Source organism: Petaurus breviceps, unplaced genomic scaffold (assembly GCF_028583685.1).
Source record: "Petaurus breviceps papuanus isolate PSGF00001 unplaced genomic scaffold, PetGlider_PUasm1.0 37, whole genome shotgun sequence".
In the NCBI taxonomy this organism is placed as follows: Eukaryota; Metazoa; Chordata; class Mammalia; order Diprotodontia; family Petauridae; genus Petaurus; species Petaurus breviceps.
This window is the reverse complement of record NW_027186296.1, coordinates 14,714,066-14,741,903: the sequence shown is the minus strand read 5'-3', so window position 1 is coordinate 14,741,903 and position 27,838 is coordinate 14,714,066. Positions and strand designations below refer to the sequence as shown.

At 39.2% G+C, this 27,838-nt stretch overlaps 1 long non-coding RNA gene across 2 annotated transcripts in view; it reads right to left on the bottom strand.

Moving 5' to 3' along the window:
• LOC138168955 (uncharacterized) overlaps positions 1–27,838 on the bottom strand; it is a 563,138-nt gene that overhangs the window by 155,680 nt on the left and 379,620 nt on the right. The window contains exon 3 of one of the 2 annotated variants that reach the window (XR_011170241.1): positions 6,981–7,154. The exons of the other annotated variant lie outside the window; for it this stretch is intronic. This is a non-coding gene — a long non-coding RNA (uncharacterized lncRNA). The remainder of the gene's footprint in view (positions 1–6,980; positions 7,155–27,838) is intronic. 2 annotated transcript variants of the gene reach the window in all.

Genomic DNA, 27,838 nt, shown 5'->3' with positions numbered 1-27,838 from the left:
AATATTTTCTCCTTGACCTGGGAATTCAGGAATTTGACTATAATATTCCTAGGAGTTTTCTTTTTGGGATCTTTTTCAAGAGGTGATTGGTGGATCGTTTCAATTTCTATTCTATTCTCTGGTTCTAGAATATCGGGGCAGTTTTCCTTGATATTTTCTTGAAAAATGATTTCTAGGCTCTTTTTTTGATCATGGCTTTCAGGTAGTCTAATAATTTTTAAATCATGTCTCCTGGATCTATTTTCTAGGTCAGTTTTATTTTTTCATTGAGATATTTTCCATTGTCTTCTATTTTTTTTTCATTCTTTTGGATCTGTTTTATAATATCTTAATTTTTCATAAAGTCATTAGCTTCCATTTGCTCCATTCTAATTTTGAAGGAATTATTTTCTTCAGTGAGCTTTTGAACTTCCTTTTCTATGTGGCCAATACTGCTTTTGAAGACATTCTTCTCCTTATTGACTTTTTGGACCTTTTTTTAACCATTTGAGTTAGTCTATTTTTTAAGGTGTTATTTTTTCAGTATTTTTTGTTCTCCTTTAGCAAGCTGTTGACTCATTTTTCATTATTTTCTTGCATCACTCTCATTTCACTTCCAAATTTTTCCTTTACTTCTCTTATTTGATTTTCAAAATCCTTTTTGAGTGCCTCCATGGCCTAAAACCCATTCATATTTTTCTTGGAGGCTTTTGATGCAGGAGTTTTGACTTTGTTGTCTTCTGGTTCTATGTTTTGATCTTCTTTGTCACTAGAGAAAAATTCTATAGTTTAATTCCTTTTCCTCTGTTTGCTCATTTTCCCAATTATTTGATTTTTGAGCTCTTTGCCAGGGTAGGACTCTGCTTCCAGAATGGAGAGTGCTCTGTCCCAAATTTCCGGGACAGAGCTGTTGTCAGAGCTGCTTCTAGGCACCTCCCTCAGAACTGTGAGGAAGAAACCCTCTCCACCACGGCCACAAACTCTGCCATGCCAGCACTCCTCCTCACCCCAGGACGGTCACCCAAGGCTGTGACCCAGATCCAAGCAGGGCATAGCAAGAGAATCCTGCCTCAGTGCCAGCAAAGAGATCCCTGCAATTGCCCTCTGATCAGCTGCTTGGTCCCCCCACCATCTGTGGGCCTGGAGGTTTTGAAGCAGCTGCTGCTGCTGCTGTTGCTGCTACCACAGTCACTACCACCACCTCTGTCACCCTGGAGCCAGGGGCCAGACAATGCTCTTTTCTCACCCCGGTCCAGTAGGGTTTCCCCACTGACCTTTTACTTTCTCTTTGGTGTTTGTGTGTTGAAAAGTCTGGACACCATCACATGTGCCAGTGATGCAGTCCCCTGAGGTCTGCTCTAGTCCAGTCTGTGCCCACAAAGCTCGTGCAGGACTGCACTCCACTCCCAGCCCTGTGCAGTAGGCTTTCCTTTTGACTTGCCAGGCTGTCTTCAGCTGGAGATGTATTTAACTGTCATTTTGTGTGTTCTGTAGCTCTAAAATTTGTTTAGAGTCATTTTTTACAGGTCTTGGAAGTGACTGGTGTATGAGCTCAAGCATGTTCCTGCTTTTACTCCACCATCTTGGCTCTACCTCCACAGTTTTCTCATTTGTAAAAAGGGATATTATAACAATAGCATACAATAATAACCTTCCCAAGGCTTGTTGTGAGGATAAATGGACTAATATTTATGAAACACTATATAAATGTTAGCTATTATTGTTATTATTATTAATTATTATTCATATCTTTCTGACAGCATAAAACAGCCTAAATCTTTATTGGAATGATTAGTGTAAGTATATAACAACTTGATTCTCTCTATACATATTAAGACTGTAAGTATATTTATGCTACCATAGCTAATATGTACATCTGATTTCATAAAAATGACCCAGTACAAGCATACATGTGAATAAATTTAAGTTCAGAATATTAATGACCTAAGAACAAAGATTGACCCTTAGATTCAGCAGAATGATTTTTCATCCTCGCTATTTTGTTTCTGATGGTTGCAACAAAGAAAAGGCATGATAGTACTATTTAACATCAACCACAAAGGGTTTATATCTATAGACACCTTAGTTTTCCTTAGTAAGAAGGAAAACCATTTGTGAATTTATCTATGCCTTTTGGAAAGTCATTTATATTTTAAGACTGACTCATATATTGTGGTAACAAGTCCCATCAGTCTATTTGACAAAGCATTATATGTATCACTTGAAAGCTGCAATGGAAATGATAACTCTAACTCAGAAGGAAGGCATAAGAAAAATAATTAACATCCACCAATGTCTGATATTATGAAAGTGAGGGATTACCTATGTGTCAGATGGTTATCCATAATACAATGCTCAGTACAAGCCTCTTTGATTCTCCTAAAATTTAGATGTACTAAATATAACTGTCCCAAACCTTCAAATGAATCCAACATCAAGGTCAGATTCAAAGATAGAGTTGCATGATATTCTCTTGCTATTAGGGTTTCTTTTAAAATTATAATATCTTGGGGGCAGGGCCATTTGGGATTTGTATTAAACAAGGCCTGTTGTGCATTCATGATAGCAGGAATGACACAATTTTTTTTCCATAAGAAAGACAGGAGCAACCTTCTATAAGCAAGTGAATGATGTGAATGGCACCAAAGTTTTTTCTTGTCTCCCAGGTAATCCACATCAACCAAGCCACTAAGTGTCAATGGAAAGAATCCTAGACTTGGGAGTAAAGAGACTTGTAATTCTAGCTGTGCTGCTAAGTAAGTGTTTAACCTTGGACAAGTACTTTGGTCTCTTTTGGCATCAGTTTCCAATGGCAAAATAAGAGGCTTGAGATTATAGGCTTATGGATTTAGAAACTAGAAGAGACCTCCTAAATAATCTAATCCAGTTCCCTCTTTTTTCAGATAAGGAAACTGAGACCCAGGGAGAGTTGGATTGAATTTTATTTGATTGGATTTGAACCCAGGTCATGTGACTCCAGAGACAGAACTACTACACCATTGCTGCCTCTGCAGGATTCATTCCAACTCTGACATTCATAGATTCCATGATTCTATGAGTTATTTGGCTTAATACTTTTACACAGCAAATTCCTTTTAGGAAAAATAACATTATCTATTGGGTTATAAACTCTTAGAATGAATAATAATAAGTTATGTACTTAATATGTACCAGTTACTATGCTATGTTCCAGGGAAGCAAATATAAAATGGCAGTCCCTGCTCTCAAGAAACTTACATTCTAGTAGGAAAAGATAGCACATAGTGTTATATGTATATATGTATAGTGTTATATGTTATATACTAAAAGATAGTATCTAGGGAGCAGTATTTTAAACAGGGAATACAGAGAAAATGATGATTGGAGTCCTAGAACAAAAGATTGGCATGTTCTTTTGAGGAATGGTCGTACTGATTTAATTTCTGTTTACAGAGTTAGAATTGGAAAATAGGGGTTGAGGAAAGCATTAAAATTGTGGTGTGGTGGGTGTGGTGGGTGTGGTGGATCTAAAACCAGGCAAAATCAAGTGCACACTTATCAATCAAAAACCAAAGTTATTGGGGTGGGAGATTGAGTCTGGGTCAGCAGTTGGGATTGGAGAGAAGTTGCCATGGCACAGAGATGGCCAGGAAGTGATGAGGTTGGGCTGAGATTGGGCAGAGATGAATGTTCCCTACACAAAACCCAGGAAGGAATAAGAGGGTCAGTGGGGACCAGCGGTGGAGGAGGAAGAGGTGGCATTGATTGACGATGGCCAGGGCATGACACTGTGGACTTGAGACCTGGCAAGATGAGTGAAAGCAGGGATGGTATCTTGGTAATATTTACATTCCCCACAGCACCTGGTATTGTGCCTCATGCATAAAAGCCGCAGAGTGAATGCTCATTAAATTGAATGTTATAACAAATTGGATTATTTAGGAACTAGTCATTTAGCAGAAGGGATGGGATAATTGACAGATGAGTTCTGAGGTAGGGGAACATTAAATATGGCATGTGTGAGGCTAAGGAGAAGTTAGAATTGCTAGGGAAAGTGAGGTTGTGTAAATTGCCACATTGGTGGTCGCTGGGTAGTGCCACCAATAGGTGACCCAGTGGATGTGGGTGGAGGCAAAACAAGAGTTAAAGTGATGAGAATAGATGAGGACATAGAGAGGGAGATGGAACAGAGCTCCAAACAAGGTTTACCAACTTCACAATTTTGCACAGGATGGGTCTGAATGTAGATACACTTAAAATTGGTAAGGTAGTTAATAAAACAACAGGACACATCATTGGAAGGGCCATTACACAGGCATCCTTGAAACATCTTGGGGAAATGAAAATCATTATACACTACATCAGTTCAGAAGGTAGTACTTGTGGGTACCTGATATAACAAGTCAGGCTTATAATTTTATTGAATAGATGCCTCCGCTAAAGTCCTCCTCTTTTCCCTCATTTTGTTGTGGTGAAGGTGGTTCTAGAAAGCAACACAAGTGGAAATCAATTTCTTGTAATTTCTATCAAGTTGTCAAAGCTTCAAGTCTGACCTAGTGGATAGACTGTGTGCCTCCTACACAAAGCCCACTAAGTTTGAATGGGCCATTACCAATTTGGCTGTAGGGGGATGCTTTTTTGTTTTTGCCATAGCAAATCTGATAAACTATCCACTAAATTACACAGGGATGGCAATCTTCTTCAATGGAAGGAAGACCCACCTCCAACAAAATATCGAATATCTTGGAGAGGAGGCAGGGAGTAGAAAACATCTCATTCAAAAGATGGCAGTTGGGTTTTGAAGGACAACAAAGATTCAAAAGAAGTAGAGGTGAGGAGAGAGAACATTTCAGGAACAGAAGGCAGTCATGTAGAAGGGGATGCCCAAGATGATCGGTGATCTCAGATCACTTTGGTTCAATGTTTACTGAGCATCTGCTATGTGTAAGACACAGGGCTCCTCAATCCCACTCAAATGAACCACATCCTCTCCTCACATCCCCTTCCTCCATGAAAACCTCCCATGGATTTCTCTGCTGCCTGACTGCCCCTGGATAACTGTGCCACACACGGAAATACTGGATTACATTACATTTAGTTTTAATCCAGTCTTGTGCTGCTCTCCAATTATAAGTAGATTTTAAGGTTTCTGAGGCTAGTGTATCATATACTAGAGATGCTAGTATCATATACTAGCATCTCTCATTGCTAGAATTCAAAGTAATCAAATTTAATCCGGTCAACAAGAGACAATGTAGAAAACAGGCTGAGTTGGGTATCAAGAAAAATCAAACTTCAAAACCTGTCTCTGGTTAGTTGTGTAACCACGGAGAAAGCACATAAGCTTTCTGAGCCTTAGTTTACTTATCTAGAACCCCTGGGGATCATAATATTGGTTCTACCTTATGGCAGCAGTGATGAATAGATAGAATGGATAGAACTCTGGGCTTGAAGTCAAGAAGGCTTGGGTTCCAATCTGGCCTCAAATACTTACTAGTTGTGTGACCCTGGGCAAGTCACTAAATCTCCATTTGCCTCAGTTTTCTCAATTTTAAAATGGGGCTAATAATAGCACCTAACTCCCAGAATTATTTTGAGGATCAAATGAAATAATATTTGTAAGTCAATTAGCACAGTGCCCAACAGATAGTAGCTACTTCATCAATGCCTGTTTCCTTCCTTCCACAAGATTGTGAGGAAAATGTTTTGTGTTCTTTTAAAGCATTAGAAAAACATGAGATGTTGTATCCAATTCAGCAAATATTCTTTAAGGATTCTATGTTCCTGGGAATTCCCCCAGGCATTGTGGGGCTATAAAAAGGTGAAAAATGACCCAGGCTTTGTCCTCAAGGAATCTAATAGTGGATGGAGATAGATGGAGATATGGTTTATATGAAAGATTGTGGGCATAGCAGTCAGTCTTGGAGTCAGGAAATTCTGGGTTAAAATACTGCCTTTGACACATATTAACTATGTAATCATGTACAAGTTATTTGATTTCCCAGTATTCCCAGCCGACTCTCTAAGACTAAGTTATAGACAATTTGCCAATCTATATCAGTGGAGAAAGTTTAGACATTCTGGAAATTCTCTACTCTGGAAAAAATCATAGGTATTCTCCTTGCCTTACCCCCTTAAAAACAACAACAACAAAACTCAACTTATACATGAATAAGCATCAACAATAGACATATGGTAGCTGTGTAATAAATAGGTATGTATCTGAAATGAATTGATTATTTGCTTTAGACTAGTTTGCTATTACTAAGGGCAATCAAAATTAAAATTTAGTTCTCGTTGACCAAGGCCCGTGTTCTACAAACAAAGCAACAAATCCTATGCATCCAATTGCTATAGTTCAGCTAAGTGAGTAGGACAGAGGTCTTGAATGGGCTAGAGTCTAGGGATACTTTAGTTTATTATTTTCACAACTGCAGAGATCTATCAGCTCCCAAATATGCCTTTCCTTAGGCATGACATGGCAGTTTGTAGTGCTGGAGTAATATCCTGGCCCTCGGGGTGAATTCTATAGGTGAGGAAACATTTCAGAAGATCCTGGGAGATATTTTTTTTCCTTCTTTAAGAAGTATTGAACTAGAGGAAGGAATAACTTCTAAGATTGGGTTACTCAGAATGAGAACATGCAGCTGCTGACAGGCTTGTCAGAAGAGAAAAATAGTATCAAGCCCTCACCAGAAAAACCGCATTTGCCACCCTACCCATCTCAGGACAGTTTTGTCCTTCAGGCAAAGAGATTAGCTTCTTCCACTGAGTAAGGATTTCTTGGACAATCTTCTGGCTCCCTAAATATTCTTTTATTTTTAAATCAGAGGAAAGAAAGAAAGGAAGGAAGGAAGGAAGGAAGGAAGGAAGGAAGGAAGGAAGGAAGGAAGGAAGGAAGAAAAAGGAAGGAAGGAAGGAAGGAAGGAAGGAAGGAAGGAAGGAAGGAAGGAAGGAGGGAAGGGAAAATGTAAGCAAGAAAACACACACAGACACACACACACTCTAAGGGGAAACTATACCTATGGACAAGAGGCTGGGTCTTTAAAAAGATCAGCATGCTCCATGGGAAACTGTCATCATTGGCTGCTTCATGGAACCTCGTGCAAATTCCAAATCTCTGTCTGCAACCTGATTTGGTTTCACATCACAATCCATTCCGAAGCTTGTTGTTATGCCAAAATGATTCAAAAACCCTAAAGGAGCGCAAAGAGTGCCTTTTAAGTAGTTTGGAAAAAAACCTTAAGACGTGTTCATCTGAAATGCTCCTTCAATCCTCAGGCAGGGACGTTTGCCTTTATTAGGGGTTTGTGAGAATCCTGTCAAAAAGTCTTTCATAGCCTAAAGTTTTCAACCTGGGACATTCTGATTTGGTCCTGAGGCAGGTACCTTTGTGAGCTTTCTTATCTCCCTATGAAGTGTAGAAGCTTTTAAGAGAGTCTCAGGGATGTCCTGAGGTACTCTGATTGTCTGTCAGCATGGTGACAGGGGTACCTAGTTGTCTTAAAAAAAACTCATCTTTACTTTTCATTTAATTGGTATTGTTGGTTTAATTGCAGAGATGGGGCCTGTCACTTGCCTTCTGTAGCCCAGAGGTTTTTGGAAGATACTACGTCTGCCTTCAGAGGATGTAACAGCCTCTTCAGGGATGCTCTTACTCCCAATGCTCAAAGTGACTTCACAGCCTGAAATCCTTCTAATAAGCTTAAGACAGGCCTGAATTTATTTAAATGTCTAATTCTAAATGTACGTATGCCTGGTAGTAATGTTTACCATCTGTCTGACACTGCCGGTTGAGGTAATTGTCAAACTACAGTATGACATATGCTGCACATATTTGGACCTTAAATATAACAGCCTTGGCATGAAACAATTGGAAACTGAGATTTAATCTTTGGTATCATTCAAGTTGGAGTTGAACAAACAGACAGTTCTGGGCTATTACTGTTTTCTCCCGCTATGACAAATACTCCTCTGTGCTCATGCCTGAGAACAATGTGGTTTTGGGACTTGCTTTTTTTTGGGGGGCGGGGGCGACTCGAGGGGAATTTTACTATTCTATTTCTGGGACATAGGAAACTAAGCAGGAATGGTGGCTGAGGAACAGGAAGATCAAATCCAATCCCGGGATCCAGGCTCCAACAACATATGGTCTCAATCAACTAATTCAGAGATGGCCGTATTTAATGACCTGGAGCCCTAGTGGCTTACTCCATTCAATAATGTGACCCTCTGGGGCGTGAAGGAAAGGAAAAGCTATGATTTCTCTTTTTATTTCATCTATCCAAGTTCCCATTCTTCTTTACTTCTTTTTTGCTACCCCTCTCTCAGAAGGGTGTGGGGGAATCTCATTTATGGATCCAGAAAGCCTCAGTGATATATATCTCAAGAGGCCCAGTATGGCCATAGAAGGATGAGCACAATGCCTTTTTCATGTTATTTTGGTGGACTGAGACAGGCTCTAAGTGACAAATATTTCAGGCAATGCTCTCTTTCCCCTTAAATACAAGCAGTACTGTAGAATTAGATACAGCTGTGTAGATGCCTAAAGCTCGACTTGAAAGGCCTACTTTATACTTGGATTAGAGATGAGTGTGTCTATTGTAGCTGCAGTAGCGTCTGGCTCTACAGGGATGTAAATATGGCAACAGGAATAATGTAGCCCTGGCACTAACGTAACTAAGAATGCTGTAAATGCCTCTTCTAAATCTGTATGTCATGTCATTATACATGGCCCTTCATACAATAATAACCTCCAGCGTAATGTCAACCGAGACAAACTCTTGCTAACCCTATTGCTATTCCTAGGCTCTGTTGCCTTTTCATTGACAAAAGCAGGCATCTGGGGAATTCTTGAAGGGAGACATGAGTGTTGAGTATGATCCTTTTGGGGAAAAAAGTTTAGGGGGTTTGGGAGGTTAAAATGGCAAAGTATCAGGTCAACCCAAGTTAGGTCAGGAAAGGATTTTCCCCTAACAAAAGTAAAAGAACCCAAATCTTCTAAAGCCATAGCAACTTGATACCATAATTTGGGATTCTGCCAAGATCTCTACTTAAGCCTGAAGCTTAACATACCCTCTGTTTTCCAATTAGTAACAAGACTATATTTAGCAAAGGTCTTTTTGGTGCCACCAAAGTAACAAAATGGTTTGTAAATCTAACATGCATATACTTCACTGGATGATGTTTCAGAGAGGAGCCTAAACAATCCTAGAGGCATACTATTCAGGATTCCAAGTAGTCTGGACAGAATGGTGTGGTTAAAAAGGACAATAGATCTGGAGTCATTGGGCATGGGCATGAACACTAATTCTCTCACTTAACTCTCTGTGTGACTTTGGGCAAGCCAGGTACATTTTCCAGACCTCAGGCTTTAAAAGAAGAAAACTAAAGTAGGTGATCTCCCAGATTCTCTTTTAACCTAGGGTCTGTGAACTTATTTTTTTTTAAATATGATATTTCATTTTTTCCCCAATTACATATAAAAACAATTTTTTTACATTATTTTTTTAAAAATTTAAGTTGTGATTTCCAAAATCTATCCCTCCCTCCCCTATCCCCTTCTCAAGATGGTAGGCAATTTGATATGGGTTCATGTAAAATATTTTCATATTAGTGATTTTGTGGGGGGGGAAACTTGAATGAAAAGAAAGAGAAATAAAGAAGGAAGAAAAAAAGCAAGAAAGCAAGCAAGAAAGAAAAAGAAATAAGAGAAAGAAAGAGAAAAACAGTATGCTTTGGTGTGTTCAGATGTCATCAGTTTTTTCTCTGGAGGTAGATAGCATTTTTCATCATGAGGCCTTTAGGATTATCTTAGATCATTGTATTGATGAGAACAGCTAAGTAATACATTGTTGTTCTTCGTACAGTATTAGTGTTACTATGTACAATGTCCTCCTGGTTCTGCTCACTTCACTTTGCATCAGTTCATGTAAATCTTTCCAGGTTTTCCTGAAAGCATCCTGTTCATCATTTCTTATTGCAACATAATATTCCATTATATTCATGTACCATAACTTGTTCAGCCATTTCCCAATTGATGAGTATCCCTTCAGTGTCCAATTCTTTGCCACCACAGAAAGGGCTAATAAATATTTTTGTACAAATAGGTCCCTCTCCCCCACTCCCCCTTTTTAAAAATTTCTCTGGGATACAAACCTAGTAGTAGTATTGTTGGGTCAAAGGATATTCACAATTTTACAGTCTTTTGGACATAGTTGTGAACTTATTTAAAAGATAATTGAATTTCAATAGAATTGGTTTCTTTTATAATCTCATATATTTTATGTATTCCAAAATATTATTCTGAAAATGGGTCCATAGGTTTTACCAGACTGCCTAAGGGATTCATTAAGAAATAAAACAATATGTGTAAAGCACAGTAGCTGGCATATAGTAGGCACTTAATACATATTTGTCCCCTCCCTTCCCCTTTCTTCTTTTCCTTTCCCCCATGATGCACAAAAAGGTTAAGAGTCTTTATTCTAAATCTATGAGCCTACTTGTGGAACCTCAAGCAAGACACTCACCCAACCCTCTCTTGGTCTTGATCTCCTCAGCTATAAAACGAAGATGTTGGCCTAGAGATTGAGGTAATTGTCAAGCTACAGTATGGCATATGCTACACATATTTGGACCTTAAATATGACAATCTTGGCATTAAACCTCCAGGGTCCCTTCCATTTCAAAATTAGATGATTTTTCTACAGATGACTAGATAAAAATGAGGGTGATAAATTCATTAAAAAATGATAAATCTCCCTGTCAGGGGCTGTGGGGACACAAAGATCCTGCAGGGGACTTTTATCCTTCTCACTTAGCCTACTATCGCCAGACAGGCCTGGATGTAGGCAAAACTGCAAAACATTTGGTTTGGGAGACTCTTCCTCTTGTCTTTTCCTTGGTTCAAGCTTCTCTTAGTGCCCCCTTGATTTATTTTTTAACTTTTCTCTTTAGGAGTGTACCATGCCTCAGCTCTAGCTGGACCTCCTTCAAACTAGTAAAGCATATTTATGCCCTCTCCTTTGTGCTCTAGGCCTGCACAAGTAAATAAAACTAATCTGGCAAGCTAAGTGTGGAATTTGGGGTAGAAAGGATTAATTTGTGGTTCTTTCCCCCCCTAAAAATGAAATTCTTTTGTATTTTAATAGAAATTTGTCATGTCAGGTCAAAGGATCATCAGTATATCAATCAACAAGCATTTACTGAGTGCCTATTATATGCCCAGCAATATTCTTGGAGCTGGGGATGTGAAGAAAAAGTGAAATTGTACCCATGCTCAGAGTGCTTATACTTTTTTGGGAAAAAAATGTATCCATTTAAATATGTACAAAATAAACAGTGCAATTTTTAGGGGGAAGGGAGGCACTGACAGTTGGGGGAAGTAGAGGAACCTATAGGGGTAGGAGTTTTATACTGATGTTGGAAGCTGTTTATGGGTATGTAAGGGGAGGAAATGGTACTAGATTTTTATTGGGTTTTGCTTTAAACATAAAGATAGCATTTGCCTTTCCCTTACTTTGATAAATAAGATGTAAAATGTGTGCCTTTGAGGTACAAGCCTATTTGGCAAGGACCAGGGAAGAGGATTTGCCTCACATAGTAATGTGGGGGGAGGGGAGAGTCCTTGCAAGGTGTGGGGGTGACTTTCAGCAGCATCCTTCCCATCACATTCAATACTATCTCCCTGTGAGTATGGCCTCCTTGCTGGACCGCTCCCCCACAATCGTTCTCCTTCACCCCCACCCCACTAGAACAGGGATGGACTGGAAGACCTTCTTCCCTTCCATTTCCTTCCTTCCTTCCTTCCTTCCTTCCTTCCTTCCTTCCTTCCTTCCTTCCTTCCTTCCTTCTCTTCTTCCTTCCCTCCTTTTTGTTTTCTTTAATTCTTTCTCTCATAATAACTCACATTTGATAGTACTTTGAAGATGATAAATAATTTTTCTCTCATTATTATAAGATAGATATAAGATATAAGATAAGATAGATATAAGATACTGTTATACCCATGTGACAGATGAAATACCAAGAGGTAACCTGATGACCTCTCTAAGGTTATAGAGCTGATGTTATCAACAGAGCTAGCACTGTCTCCTAGGCCTTTGACTTTCAGTTTCACTCTCTTTACAGTGAAGAATAGCTAGGGTTTTGGAATGTTCTCATACAACTATTCTGGTTCCACTTAGAATCACAAGATCATGTGGCCCAACTTCCCTACCTCCCTTCATTTTTTCAGAGGAAGGAATAGAGGTCCTGAAAAGTCAAATGACTTACCCAGGGTCATACAACTTGTTAGAAAACCTTTGATTCTAGCTCTGCCACTATTTTCTACCAATTACAAAGCCATCCTTTCTATTCTCCTCCCTTAGGATGTGCTCCCCAAGGCCTGAATCAAACAATCATCCATCAGTCAATCCGCAAGTATATATTAGGTACCCACTATGTGCCTGATACTTTGGTATTCACTGTGAATACAAGTGCAGAGAAGAAGGCTCTGCAGTGATCTCTACTCACAATGAGTCAGAGGAACTGAATTCGAGTTTAGACTCTGTTATTCATTGTCTGGCCTTGGTCAAATAAACCATTTAAACTTCCAGGGTTTCATCTATCAAATAGGCTGGATGATCTCTAAGACATTTTCTAGCTTAGCATCTATTGACTCTGCCTCTGCTTCTCTGCCCTCACAACCTTCCCCTTCCCCCCTTCCCATCCAGAAAGAACCCTAAAGGTGACCCACCATGTTACAGCCAGCCACTCACTGCAGGTCCACTTTCCACCTCCATTACTGTTTGTCAGCTTCCCCATCCTACACAGCAGGAGTTAGCCAAAGTCTGTACGGAGGTATTAAGAATAATGGAAGAATACATGTTTCTGACTCCCTCACTGTAGGCAGGGACAGAGTGAACACTGTGTTGGTCCCTCAAGTTTTCCCTCTGTAGAGGACTAAAGGAAAGAGGAGGAATGATGGATTGTTGAGCTGAATTCAAGGCTATTCAGGCAGGGTGGGGTTGTGTGTAGGGGCCGGGAGCGGGGATCCATCCATCCAACTATCTGTTGCTGTACTCTGGCCAGCTGGCAAGGATAGACATGTCTTGGAAGGGAACTGGGGTGGGAGTGGGGGAGAGAGGGAAGGAAGGTCACTGTGGGTCTGGTGACCAGGTGGTGAGAAAGTGAGAAATGGAGAAATGAAAGGGCCTATTTTAAACTCTTTCTATATTTTCCTCCTTCAACGAAAGAGTAAACTTCCTTGATGATGCTGGATGAGTCATTATCTCAGATCTTTTAAATGGATAGTCACTGGACTATAACAGGCTCAGCAGAGTGTTCTGTGTTCTGAGGCCAAATTCAAAAGCATTTGCTATGGAAACCAAGCCTTAAGGTGCCTACCAGGCTCACCAGAGAAATGCCAGCTTCTTTACCAGGAGATGACTGAGGCTGTCCTTTCTAGGGACAAAAGCACTCCTGTCAGATGGCTAAGAAAAATGGCCTATTTGCCATTAAAAAAAAGTTGAAGTGGTTGCATGTATAAGGGATGGATCTCTGGGCCCCATGCTTACTTACATCTCTAAGCATTTAAATTACCTTTAATAGTTCCATAGCACCCTGGGCAGTTTTTGAGTGTGGGAACAGAAAGCAAACCAGTTAAATTTTCCAGGCTTCAAGCAGCTATGTGTGAACACATGCACCTATGTTTTGGTAGGACTCCTTCCATCACAATGATGTCAGATTCACCTTCTCCCAAAATAAATCTGGTCTCTCCTTTGCTCAAGACCCTTCAGTGGCTCCTTATTTTCCCATTGTATTAAGTAAGGCGGAAGGGGAAAGAGGAAACATTTATTAAGTATTTATGTGCCAGGCACTGTGCTAAGTGCTTTACAAATATCTCATTGGATAGACATAAACTTGTTAGTTTAGTATTCAGAGCCCTCAAACATTTGGTCATAATCTTCCTTTTCAGTCCTATTTTCATTCTCCCTTCCTTCACATAATTTTCACTCTAATCAAACTGGACTGGTCATCATACAAGTTGTTTCCCTGACTTTCTGACTTTATTTATATACTTTCCTATGCGTGACATTCCTTCCCTCCATCTGCCTTATGTGCCTTTTAAAACCCAACTCAAATGCCTATGATGTTTTTCTGGATTCTTCCTGTTGCAAATCTCCCCCATCCCCACCCATTCAAACAGTTCTTCTCAGAAATAATTGTGCATTATAGTTATTTGTGTATGTATCATATCACTTTGTACAGTATACATCCCATAAGGTGGGAAACTGTGTTGCATCTTCTATTGTAGCTCGTACAATGATCTGCACATCATAGGTGCCTAATGATGTCTGTTGAATGAATGAATGATGGAATTGAGTGGGTAGAGAGGAAGATGCTTGTGCTGCAAGCTTTGTTTCTGTCATATCTGCATGATATTTCTGACATATTGGAGCTGTATGTACCAAACACTCCTTTTGTGAGTTATATATCTTCTCTTGAAGTTTGTATTTATGTAAATTTTCTAAAGAAGGAAAACATCCACTTTAATGTTAGCTCTAAGGAGAGACATGCAATGGATCACAAAGAATGCTGGATTTGAAGTCAGAGATTCTGGGTTTGAATTCTGCCTTTGCCCCTTTCTCCCTGTGTCCCCTAGTGCAGGTTACTAAACTTGGTTGCTTCCCAACTACTTCATCAGAAAAATAAGGGGCTTAGACCAAGTGAATACTGTGGGTCTCTTCTGGCTCTAAATCCATGATGAAAAAACACAAATTCTATTATATTTATAATTCCGTTTACCCCCATCCTGACTTTACCACCACACACATATACAATTTGTCTACTTTACCCAGGGAATTTAGGGGTAGGATGTATGTGTGTGTGTGTGTGTGTGTGTGTATCTTTTTTTCTTGGGAGAAATGCCTTAAATTTATTTACTAGTATGATGGAAAATGTTTAATGGCTGGTTCTTCAGAAAACAATACAAGCAGGACACACTTTTAAGCTTAAACTTCAGGTCTCCATCTAGATTTTCTTAAGTCTAGACCAGGGGTCAGCCAATTATGACCTGAGGGCCACATCCTGCCCATTGGTTGCTTTTGCACAGCCTTGGTTCTCTGGCCATATAAAACAGGCACGAGCTGAATTTAGCCCATGGGGCCATTAGTTTGCCACTTCCTGGTCTAAACAATCAACAGAACAATAAATGAACCTGTTTTGTAGCATTTGCCCAATTTCTAAGTTATGAATGCTCGCACTGATAATTTAACAATCAGTTAGATGAAATTAGTAAAAGCAAGCTCTAGCACACCTCTGCTAGCATGACTACACTGCTTAAAATAATTGCAAATTTTACTCAGTGCTTTTTAGAAATAATATAAAAATAGTTGGGCTAGTGACTCTGGATAAAGGAGTTGCAGGAAGACTTTTGATTTTATTTTCATCAGATTTGTGAATGAGAAAGTGACTTTAGAGGATCATGATGGGTCAACAAAGGAAAAGGTTACACTGCCACTCTGGCAGCATAAAATTCCTCTAATATCCCTAATATTATCCTTATTATGTTTATATATAACATCTCTAATCCATATGAAAGGGATGTAATCACAGATGATGAGGTGTTAAGAAGGTGTAAACACCTAATGATTCCTTTACAAAGTGTGAATTAATGCACATTTCTGATATTTAAGAAGCAGCTTGGGATTTATTTGTACTGTATATTTGGCCATGCCCTGAGGGCCTTTAAAAGTCCGAGTTGCTAACTGTTTAGCCAGTTCAGTCAAGGAGTAAGCAGTGGAGGAAGAACCCAGCTCCTGAGAGGGAACCAGTCTTGACAAGGAACAGGGGAGGGATTTTCCCTCTTCCTCCCCAGCCCCAGTGCCCATATAATTTTGAAGGGGAGTCACTCTGCCAGTAGAAGACATTACATGTAGTAGGGAGCAGAGAAACACACTCAAGAGAGACACAGATACAGATAGGCAGCAACTTGAGACCAGAAGCAGTTTCAAGGAGTGAAACCTCTGGCAGCAGAAAAGAGATCTGGCTTTGGAATTAGGAGAGGAAGTAGCCGTGGCCTCACAAGTATCACTGTACCCGGTAAGGAATAGATTCTGTGAGTCCTGCTGAGTAACCCACTCAGCACAGCCTGGGAGGGTGGGATGGGGTGGTTATCCGGACTTCATTAGGAGAGAAAGCACAATGAAGCTTGTATCACTGCAGTTGTGAATTGCCTTGGCCCTATCTCTTCCATACATAAGTGATTAACTATTCCTTGAGCTCTAAATTTAAGCTCATTTTTCCCATGGACATGATGCATAATTGTGGGGAAAAGTACAATTTATGGTAGGAATGCTTGGTAGCTCATTGGATTTATCAGTCCCTATTAATGGGAAACATACTTGTAAGGGCTTGTGAGTTATGGCAAAAGGAATGGTTGTCTTTCGACCTCAAACATCTAGGGACCTAACCTGCAAATTGGTTAAGTGCTAAGGTGGTAGAGTCACCCAGAGTGGCTGCATATATAATTATGTGAAAGACAGATGGTAGAACATTGGAGAGGTAAGATGGAAGCTGTCAGAAACGGATGTCTTAGTCTTGCTAATTTCAGAGCACAGTTATGGAGAGGTAGGAGTTTTATTTTTACCAAGGGCCTTTTCATAGGTAAGGGCAGATAATATTTGTATTTTGAATACTGGTAGAAATCTCCAATACTAGATAAAATACATGAAAATAAGCAGAGCCCTGATGATGCTAGGAAAGGAAAGATCACCATAGAAAGTCTTGCTCATGAGCTCCTTGCAAAGTTATGAAATGTGATAATAAGTTTGCTGTGGTAGCTGTCTGTGATGATGATAACTAGTATTTATATTAAAGTTTGTAAAGTATTTCACAATCTAAAAATATCATTTTATCTTCACAACAATCCTGTGAGGTACATGCAGAAAATAAGCAGAGCCCTGATGATGCTAGAAAAGGAAAGATCACCATAGAAAGTCTTGCTCAGGAGCTCCTTGCAAAGCTATTCCACACATAAAGAAACTGAGGTGGAGAGAGGGCAAATGGCATACCCAGGGTCACACAGCTACTAAGGGTCTGTAGCCCTATTTGAACTTAAGTCTTCCCAACTTCCAAGCTGAATACTCTAACCATTGCTCCTCCTAACTTCCTTGAGTGCCAGAGACTTGAAGATCTCAGTTTCGATAAATATAGAAGGCAAGGGGAATGTTTCAGTGACTTAAAGAGATTATCCTATAGTTATGTTCCTTCTCATGCTAAATGACAACTGCATGTGTACAAAAGTCAGATTGTTTTTTCCTATTATAGCAGAAAGTGAAAGAATTGGAAGAATGCTTCTTTTCATTGTTACACAGAGTTAACCATTGTGGTGAAGAACAATGAAGACAGTGGCAGTAGGAACTCTCCAGATAAATGGTGAATCACCAGATTTACTAAGATACTAATGTACTAGCCAGCCTTGGACCTCTACTTTCATAAGCCTCTTTGGGCTTTATTATGATGCTTGTTTTGACTCAGATTCTATTCCAGCTACCACTTAACCTCCCAGTAAACTAGAACTTTTCTACTCTGGCTTATCAAAGAAAAGGAAATATTCTTTGAAGAGTGGGAAACCCAACATGGCGGTACACATCTATAATCCCAGTTACTGGTGGAGTCTGGAGCTGGTGGGTGACTTGAGTTAGGGGATCTGAGCTAAAGTTGGGATAAAACCAATGGGGTATCTTCACTAAGGCCAGTACTAATGTGGTGAACCCCCAGGAACAGAGAACCAGTGGGCTGTGTAGGAAAGAGGGAAGTGACCAAATTCAGGAACACAGAGTAGGTCAAAGTTTCTGAAGTGATTAGCAGTGGAGCTGGACTTAGGAGTAGCACTTTGAGAAAGATAGGGAGATTCAGTTCCAAAAAAATAGTTAAGTTTAAAAAAAAGAAAGGAGAGAAAAAGTGCTTTAAAAGGAAAACCATGAGTAAAAAGACCCTGAAACACAAGGAATGTTATTTTCAGTCATTTCAGTTCAGTATGACTTTTTTGTGATGCCATTTGGGGTTTTCTTGGCAAAGACACTGGAGTGGTTTGCCATTACCTTCTCCAGCTTATTTTACAGATGAGGGAACTGAGGAAAACAGGGTTAAGTGAATTGGCCAGGGTCACAGAGCTAGTAAATGTCTGAGGCTGAATTTGAACTTGGGTCTTTCTGACTTCAGACCTGCCTGGTACTTTATCCACTGTGCCACCTAGCTGCTGAAGCATAAGAAAATTCAACCCTGTATCAGGAGGCCAATGTAAGGAGTTGAAAGGTGATCTAGTGCTTAGCACAAAGCTTTGAACACAGTAGGCACTTAATAAATGTTTATTGGTTGGACAATTGATATGGAGAAATCAAAGAAGGACCACTGAACTGTTGCCATACAGGCTGTCCCAAAAGCCATAATGCGGTTTCTAGTTTTAATAATTAAAACTGCACCCCATACTTTAAGTTTAAGCATCTTCACCAGGTAAAGGTGATATTCATGAGACAGAGGTATATCCTAGGAAGAGGAAGCAGTTGTCTGCATTCCACAGAATGATGATGACCCACAGGTACCACCAGAAAAGGAACTCTAGGCCTGGACACAGGAGGAAAAGATGAGTTATAGGAATGAAGGTTTCCTTTCTGAAGGGTATCAGCTCTATGTTGAATGAACATGAGCAATTCTACACTTGAAACCTAGAATCCATCTCCAAGGAATATAAATCTAAGACAAGAAATTGAAGCTCCTAGGGATACTAGCAGTGATTCTATTATTCTGGCATGCCAGTTGAAGGAGGGTCTTAAGAAGTAAAGAGAGTATATCCAAAGAGGCAAGCTATTTAAGAAGACTGTGTGAGAGAAAGAAATTTAGTTTTGCAGATCAGGACTTCATATACAGTAATGGCGGGCATTTAGTCAAAGACAGAGCAAATCTAAATGGGGCCAGGAAAAATATATTACCTGTAGACTTAAAATGATTAGAAGTACCTTAAAAATAAAATGGGAGAGCTAGGAAGAAACTTCTTTTTTTTTTTTTTAAAGCAATAGGGGTTAAGTAACTTGCTCAAGGTTACACGGCCAGTTATTTCTGGGTGTGGTGCTAAGTGTCTGAGCGCGGATTCGATCCCAGGTCATTTCGACTCTGGGGCCGGTGCTCTTACTCACTGAGCTACCTGGCCACCCCCTAGGAAGAAACTTCTTGTGTGCATCTACTAAGCCCTATACCACCCACAATAATAGACATGACATAATAATGCCTCACATTTATCTAGAACTCCAAAGTTTACAAGGTAGTTTCATCACACAAATCCGGTGAGTGAGGAAATAAAACTATCATTATCTCCCTTTTTAAGACAAGGAAATTAGGACACAGAGAGCACGAGTAATAGCTCATATAGCTAAGGTATGATTTGAACCCAGGTTTCTGATGACTAAAGCTCCAATTCTTCCTATTATATGACTACTACTACTAGAGTAACCAGAGAAACAACCACAACAACTCCAAAACCCCAATAACCTCAGATATCCATATACAGATTACATGGACTATAGATAATAATAATAAAAACAAACAAGCTAGTTTATTCCTTAGTGAAAACCCATGATCTCAGCTTAATGGCTATATAACTAAAACATGATAGAATGTAACTCCTGATGGGAATATGGCAGTGGAAAAGTATATCTTATTTGAAATGCACAGATTAAATTATTGGTGGAGTAGCATTAAAGCACAAAAAACTGGATGAAAAAGCATGGTAGAAAGGTGGGTTTTGAACAGGAAGGATTTCTGGGTTTGGAGTCAGGAAGATCCAATTTCATATCCTGCCTTAGACATTTACTAGCTATGGATTTTGGGTGAAATATTTAGCCTCTTTTATTTTTAAATGATATTTTATTTTATTCCATTAACATGTAAAAACAAATTTTAACATTCTTTTTTTAAATTGAATTCCAAATTCTCTTCCTCCCTCAACTCTCTCCCTGCCCTGGGACAGTAAGCAATTTGATATAGGTTTTACATGTGCAATCAAGTAAAACATTTCCATATTAGTAATGTAGTGAAGGAAAACACAGACTAAACACATACACACACAAATAAATAAAGTGAAAAATAGTCTGCTTCAATCTGCATTCAGATTCCATCAATTCTTTCTCTGGAGTTTTTCATGAGTCCTTTGGAATTGTCTTGGATCATGGTATTGCTGAAAACAGCTAAGTCATTCACAGTTGATCACACAATATTACTATTTCGGTGTACAATGTTCTCCTGGTTCTGCTCACTTCACTTTTTCAGTTTATGTAAATCTTTCCAGGTTTTTCTGAAAGAATCCTGTTTGTCATTTCTTATAGGATAATAGTATTCCATCACAATCATATACCACAACTTGTATAGCCATTCCACAATTGATGAGTATCCCTTCAATTTCCAATTCTTTGCCACCACAAAAAAGAGCTGCTATAAATATTTTTGCAAATGGGCCCTTTTCCTTTTTATAAATTTCTTTGGGATACTGACCTAGTAGTGGTATCACTGGGTCAAAGGGTATACACAGATTTAGAGCCCTTTGGGCATAATTTAATCTCTTTTTGACTTAGTTTCCTCATTTGTAAAATGAGGGGGTTGGACTTTATAGGCTCTAAGGTCCCTTCAACATCTAAATCTGCAATCCTCAAAGAAGGATGGTTAAATTGAAGTAAAAGGGTTTTGAGAAGATGATATGGACATCCTGTTCAGAAGAAGGAAGTAGATGATGCGTTAAAAAAATAGAACATAAAACTTGCATGAAAGCATTATAGTAATAATGGTGGTCATAGAATCATAGATTTAGAGTTGAGATGAACCTTAGAGGTCATTGAATTCAACCTCTGTATTATATACTGTAGGTAAGGAGACTTAGGCCCAGAGAGATCATGTGTCTTATCCAACAACATACAAGAAACAAATGGCAAAGCTATTATTTGAACCTAGGTCCTTTGATTTCACTCCCAGTCCACTTTCTACTATATCACATGGTTTTCCATAACTAAAAACACTGGGATGCCATTTGCTAAAAGGAGCAAAGATGATCATTTCTTTATATGCCTTGATGATAATTTGATTCTTCCAGTATTAAAGAAAATGACAAATGTAATTGGTATATTGGACCTGATTTTAAGCAATGATGTTACTAAAAGAGAATGACAAGAACCAAAGAGGAAGTGATCACACAATCTTAAAGTCTCTGAAAATAAATAAGGGAAAGCAGGATATAGTTTGACATGGAGCCTAAATTTGGGAAGATCAAACTTCAAAGGGTTCAGAGAAATGATGGTTGGGAATCCATGCCCCAAAACGCTACAGAAGGAGTTAGCTTATGGGATAGGATGTTCTCAAGAACAAAATTATGATGACATAAGCATAAATAATGTCAATTGGGAGAAAAAATGGAGACTAATGTGAATACACAGAGACTTCAATGACCATTTAGATTTTAAAAAGACATTTCCAGAAGATGGAACCAAGGGCAGACAACTCAGGATGAATAAAAAAGAGTGGCATGGTCATGTATGAATAATCAAGAATGTTAAAACTCCAAACAAGCTGAGGCTAAAGACAAGATAAAGGACTTAAAAAAGATGTTGGTCAGGGGCAGGAAAGAAGGTCAAAGAAAAGGTGGAACTGCTTTTTAGCATAGACGGCATAATGATAGAGACAAATGAAGAAACAACTACTTGCCTCTTTTGCTTCAGTATTCTTTCCCAAGGAGAATTTTTTCTCAGACTAGAAAGAACAAAATGATTAATAGTGAATTGAGACTGAAGAGAAGTGAGGACAAAGTAAAAGAACACCTAACTCCTCTCAACAAATTCATGTCACTAAACCTGAAAGAACTATTACTGAACCACTGGGAGTGATTTTTGAAACAATCGTAGAATACCCCAAAAAGTGTGGCAGTATTAGAAAAAGGCAAATATCCCAATTTTCTAAAAGGGTATAAAGTGACTCTTCTCCACTCCAGACTGGGGATCTTGAATTCTTGGCAAAATTCTATAAGGGATATTAAAGGGATGATTTATGAGCCTGAAAAGTGAGGGTGGGTTCATCAAAGATAAGTCATTCCATATTAAGCTCATTACCTTTTTTGATAGGCTACACTAGCCTGTTGCATCTGGAGAATGTTGCAGACATAGCATTTGAACAAGACACTTGAGTTTCTCATGGTATCTTTGTGGACAAGACGGAGAGATGTTATCTAAATAATAGGGAAGTTATGTGCATTTGGGACTGTTGAAATGACTAGAACCTAACAAGAGGTTGTTAATAGATCAATGTCAATCTGGAGAAAAAATATCCAGTGGCTCCCTATCATCTCCAGGATCAAATATACAATCCTCTGTTTGGTCTTCAAAGTTCTTTGTAACATGTCCCCACCACCCTCTCAATATTCTTACTTCTCTTTGGACCCCCAATGTACTCTGTGATCCAGGGACACTGGCCTCCTTTGCTGTCCCTTGAAGAAGACATTTCATCTCCTGACTCCAGGCATGTTCACTGGCTCTCCCCCAAACTGGAATGCTCTCCATCCTCCTCTTCAGCTCTTAGCTTCCCTGGCTTCCTTCAAGCCCCAGCTAAAAGGCTACTTTCCACAGGAGACCTGTCCCATTCCCCCTTCATTCTTACGCCTTCCCTCTGTTGTTTATTTCTAGTTTATCCTGTCTATTGCTTGTTCATACATAGTTGTTGGCTTGTCGTCTCCTCATGAGACTGTGAGTTCCTTGACAGGAGGCACTGTCTTTTGCCCTTCTTTGCATCTCAGAGCTTAGAACAGTTCCTGCTACATAGTAGGCACTTAGTGGATGTTTATGGACTGACTGACTAGTGAAGTACCAAAGGGATTTATCCTTGGCTTTCTACTTAACATGTTTGTCATTAACTAGGATGAGTGCACAGATGAATTGTTTATCAAATTTTCAGATAACACAAAACTAGGAGGGACAGTAAACTCCAAAGGATGATCGAAAAAGGGAAACGAAGGTATTTCAACTGTCTAAGATGATGAGATAAATAAAAAAAGGAAAAATTAATAGGGATCAATGTAAAGTTAATTCACAAAAGTCCTAATGCCTCATTGTGGTAGAGAGGTAACCCTGGGTTCTCAAATGCAAGGTCAGTGGAATGCAAGCCCTGGAAGGTGCCTCCCCACTGAAAAGACTTTGGTTATCTCCCCAGGAACAGAGTGCATCTAGTTTCAAAATACCAGCCTACCTAATCACAGAAAAGTACATCAGTAGGAGACTGACTTATTCTTCCACCTGTACAGGAATTGGGTACATCTTTGATGAGTGTTTTTATAGGGAATAAGCAGGCTGTTTGAAATTGTATTCAACAACGGGCCACATTTTGACCATCTCGCAGTTTACTGAAAGATGAGAATATAAGATCTTATTGTGCTAATTGTTCATTATGAAAAAGCAATTGACTCAGTAGGACAAAACACTGCCTTACAGGCTCTTTTGTGACAAAATGTCTTCCATACAAATATCAAGTTTGTTCAAGATTGTTTGGAAGATCTAACAAAAGAAATAAACCTGTTCAATGATCCTCTGATAATAAATATCAGGCAAAGCATAAAATAGGGAAATATTTACATGCCCCCCCCCAATATGCTATTCCAGAGTGGGGATTAGGTTGAGAAGGAATTCACATCCTCCAGATGCTCCTGTTTGAAGATACCTTTGTGGCAATTGTATCAATTCCAGAGCCTCTTGAAAGTGATCTGTAATTATTCAGAAAAGTTTAGCTTGTCCATCCATACAGGAAAGATATTGATCAGATTTCAATATGGATCAGAATGGAAACCCTATAGAGCTTTTCTAACACTATGTATATTTGAGACAGTACAGAGGGACAATTATCTGGGTTCAAAGCTGAAAAGGTAGAGAAAAGACAAGACTGTTTTGGGAAATACCAAAGTTCTTTCACTGACTTCAAGCTTTTTGATAATGGCAAAGTCCCATCTTTGCAACATAAACATTTTACCAGTGGTGCTATATAGAAATAAGATCTGGAACACAATTGTCTCTGGAGAAGTGGATATGAACATTGCACAGAGGAGAGTGGAGGGGTACATGGTGAATATAAGAAGGCTGCAACATATAACTAATGAAGATATCCAAAGAAGAATAAGAACTAATATATATCTTTAAGGAATTCTATAATGGGAAGAAAAGATGTGCTGGTCACATGGGGAAAGTGAGGGATGAAAAATGGATGGCCATAGTGTTCTATTGCCACCTAGGCAATGTTAGGAGCGAGTGAAGGTCTCCAGCATGCTGGGAGGACCGATCTGTGTAGAACTAGTAGGAGGGCATGGATTAGAGTTGTACCAGATGAGTAAACATGAATGAGTTCTTATCTGTATCACTGAAGGAAACTTTAGAATCAATGAGATCATAGATCCATATGAGTACTTGAGTAAATGCATAGAACAGTGAAGACATGACTTGATAACAGTTCATGTGAAAAAGTACCTCTGATCATAGGCATGCATAGAGCATGGGCCAGAGTGCTGGCATCTCCTGGCTCAGGGGTGGGGGGTGTCATTCCCATTGGCTCTTGTCCTTAGGGCATACTCTAGCCATGCTCATGCCCATGGCTGTTACTGAGCTGAAAGCTCAAAAAAAGTCAGCAGCATGACAAAATCATTACATAGAAAAGAAACTCTTACTTTCTTAGTCTGTGAATTAGAAGTCTTGTGTTCAGAAACAAGAAACAATAGTGTATTTTTTTTAAATTTGTCCTCATCTCCTCTTTAGTTCTGGGTATTGCATTTTAGGAAAGTCATCAACAAACTAGAAATCACCCAGGAGATGAAGGCTGGAGTGCTGAGGCATTTCAAATTTTGCTGATCAAGGACCACTGTCCATTCTTTGATTTTGGGATATTACTTTGGAAAAAGAAGAACCAAAAGATACTGCTTTAGTCACAAAAATTAGTGGTGTCTCTGTGCAGAGGAAATCCTCTTAAGTCCAAAGGATTTCATTATCATTATAAAATAAGCACTTGACCTTTCAGGGCCTAGAAAAAAAATCCAGGTAGGCCTCAGGGAAGCAAGTAATGGATCCCAAAGGAGTTCTATGTCATCTACCCCTCACTCTCATTCTTTTGTTTGCCACATTATAGGTGTTACTTAAAAACTGTTGATGGATATTCATTGCTTATAGAGGAATTTTATATCTACTGCAGCCAAATGTCTATGCCCTTGGCTGGATGGTTTGAAGAACCATAGTTGAGGAAATCTAGAGAAGGGCAGGACAATGTTGGATCTCATTAGCGGGATCAAATCTATAGTAATTTCATTATATATTTCACATTTTTCAAAAAGGAATGAATACATATATACATACATATACATATATGCATACATGTATATACACACACACCAGTCCTTCTCCCTACTTTACATTGTGGCATGGCCTCTGGAACTAGTTTTCAAAGAAAAATACATGAACTCCCTTCTTCACATTCCTACAGTCTAGACCACAGAGTCTTCCAATTACTACATATTCATTAAGGTTTTTATCCCCTGAGCATTTTTGATAGCCAACTTGCCTTAGGGCAGAGGTGGAAAGATGGTCTCTTTCTTCCTTTATAGGTGGCCCCATGTTGGAAAGCAATCCCTAGGAGGCAAGGCAACGTAGCAAAGGTAGAGGTTCTGTTCAGCAAATATCCAGTAATCCCACACAGACTACGTCTTGTAGTGCACATTTAAATCACAGAACTTATTTATATTCTCTCTCTCCTTCCCGTGGTCAATGACACGGGTCAGAAGCATTTAATCAAACTCTTGTAGAGAGATGGGTCCCATCACCATGCAGTGTGACTATCTAATTTGTCTTCTGTCAAAGAAAAAATGTATTTTGGGAACAGAGCCGGATATGATAAGTGTGTGATGTCTTTTTATGGTCACTGCTGAAATACATGTACTGCACAGGCTGGCTTGGCTCATTATTTTATCTGTCTCTGGGTAAATATTGAAATTGTTGTTAGTGTGGGTAATAAATATTATGGAACCATTGGGAGATGTTTTCTTTATCCTACAGAAAGTCCAACTGAAGGCAACATGACTTTTTTGACTTATGTGCCGGCATAAACCATGGTATATAAGGTGTGGCAATGATTCTGGGAACAACTGATTGAATGCTTGATTTCTGTTGGGCACATAATGGCATGACTAGGGTGGCTTCATACTGAGAAGATATAAAAACTCCTCCAGTAATAGATTGCACTAAAGTGTTCCCTAGTTAGAATTTTTCTGCTTGCTTGACAGTAATACAACTTTAAGTTGTGTGTAATAATACCAGTGGTTAACATTAACATAGCACTTTAAAGTTGGCAAAGCACTTTATATACATTATGTCATTTGGTTCTCAAAAAGCTCTGGGGGATTAAGTGACTTGTCCAAGGTCATACAGCTAATAAGTGTCTAATGAAGGCTTTGGACTACAGTCTTCCTGACTCCAGGTCTAACATTCTGTCTACTATTCCACATTTTTTTCTTCCTTCCTAGTCACCTTGCTACATTGTCCTATAATTCTACAGAGCAGAAAGTGATTATAAAGAATGTCTAAGTTTCTAAGTCTTATGTAACCAACTAATTGGTTAACTCTGCTAATGATTTCTGGGTTTCCATCATTCATCTCCTGCCTTCTCCTGATGACTTCATGTAGACAGGGACAAGATTGACACTGAGAGTTAATTAATTACAGCTATGGACCTGGTTACAGAATTAATTCTCATGTTTTATGATAATAATCTAAAAAATAAATGGACACTGTTCTTGTATCCTGAGAAGATAGAGCAAAATCATCCTCTCAGAAGACTTAGGAAAAGGTTGTTTTTTTTTTTTAATGGCCATGCTCTGCCTTCCTGGGAAGTTCCAGCCAAGCCCCATAAGAAGCACTTCAGTGTATACTCCATTGTATCCTGAGTGACCTTGGGAAGAACAGAGGGGCACAGAAAAGAAAGTACCAGAGAAAGATGAGGCTAGAAAAGAAGCTAAAGGATAACCACAGAGAAGGAACTTAAAATAATGACTTCTGTAATGAATTGATCATGGGAAACAAATCTTTGTTTAGGACTTGGAGTTTTTACCTTTCTATAAAGGACACTAACATGCCCATTAACCTCTCCTTAAGAAGGTTGAGGGAATCTCTTGTGCCCGAGGGCTTATAGACTCAATCACACCTCATTGAGGATGATGGATGATTTGGTTGGTTCAAGATATTATGGATTGGAGCTAGCCTTTTGTGCTGGGATTATGAAAAGACACAGGGAGTTTTGAAAAGTTTGAAAGAGAAAACCACAGAAGAGTTAAAAGCAGACATAAATCCTAGAGTTTTACCTGAATTTTCCTACATACAGTCATACATCTTCGCATATGCCCATCCACAGGAAACTCTAATGATAGTCTTGGAGAGGTGGGGCAGAAGGACTCAGCTGCAGATGCTGTCACCCATGTGGTCCAAGAAGTAGAAGCAAAAGGCCACAGTGATAGGTCATTTCGGTGGAGAAGATGCAGTCTGACTCCTGAATAGAGTAGGAGAACCTCCTGGACAAAGTCAAGTTTCTAGAGAGTTTCTGGACCCAACTTCTTAGAGAGATGATGGAAAAGTTTGTGGGTCCTTTTGAATTGCTAGAAATTTCAGGGTCCCAGCCTTCTATAATAAGATGGGGTAGTCCCTAGGCAATGACAGATTCTTGAGGAAAAGAGGATCAAGTAAGTGGTCTTGGAGTTAGAGGAACATTAAGGGACCGAGTCATAAGTTAGAGGACGAAACGTGGACTTAACACTTCCATAAATCATTTAGATGGTACAGGTCTAATG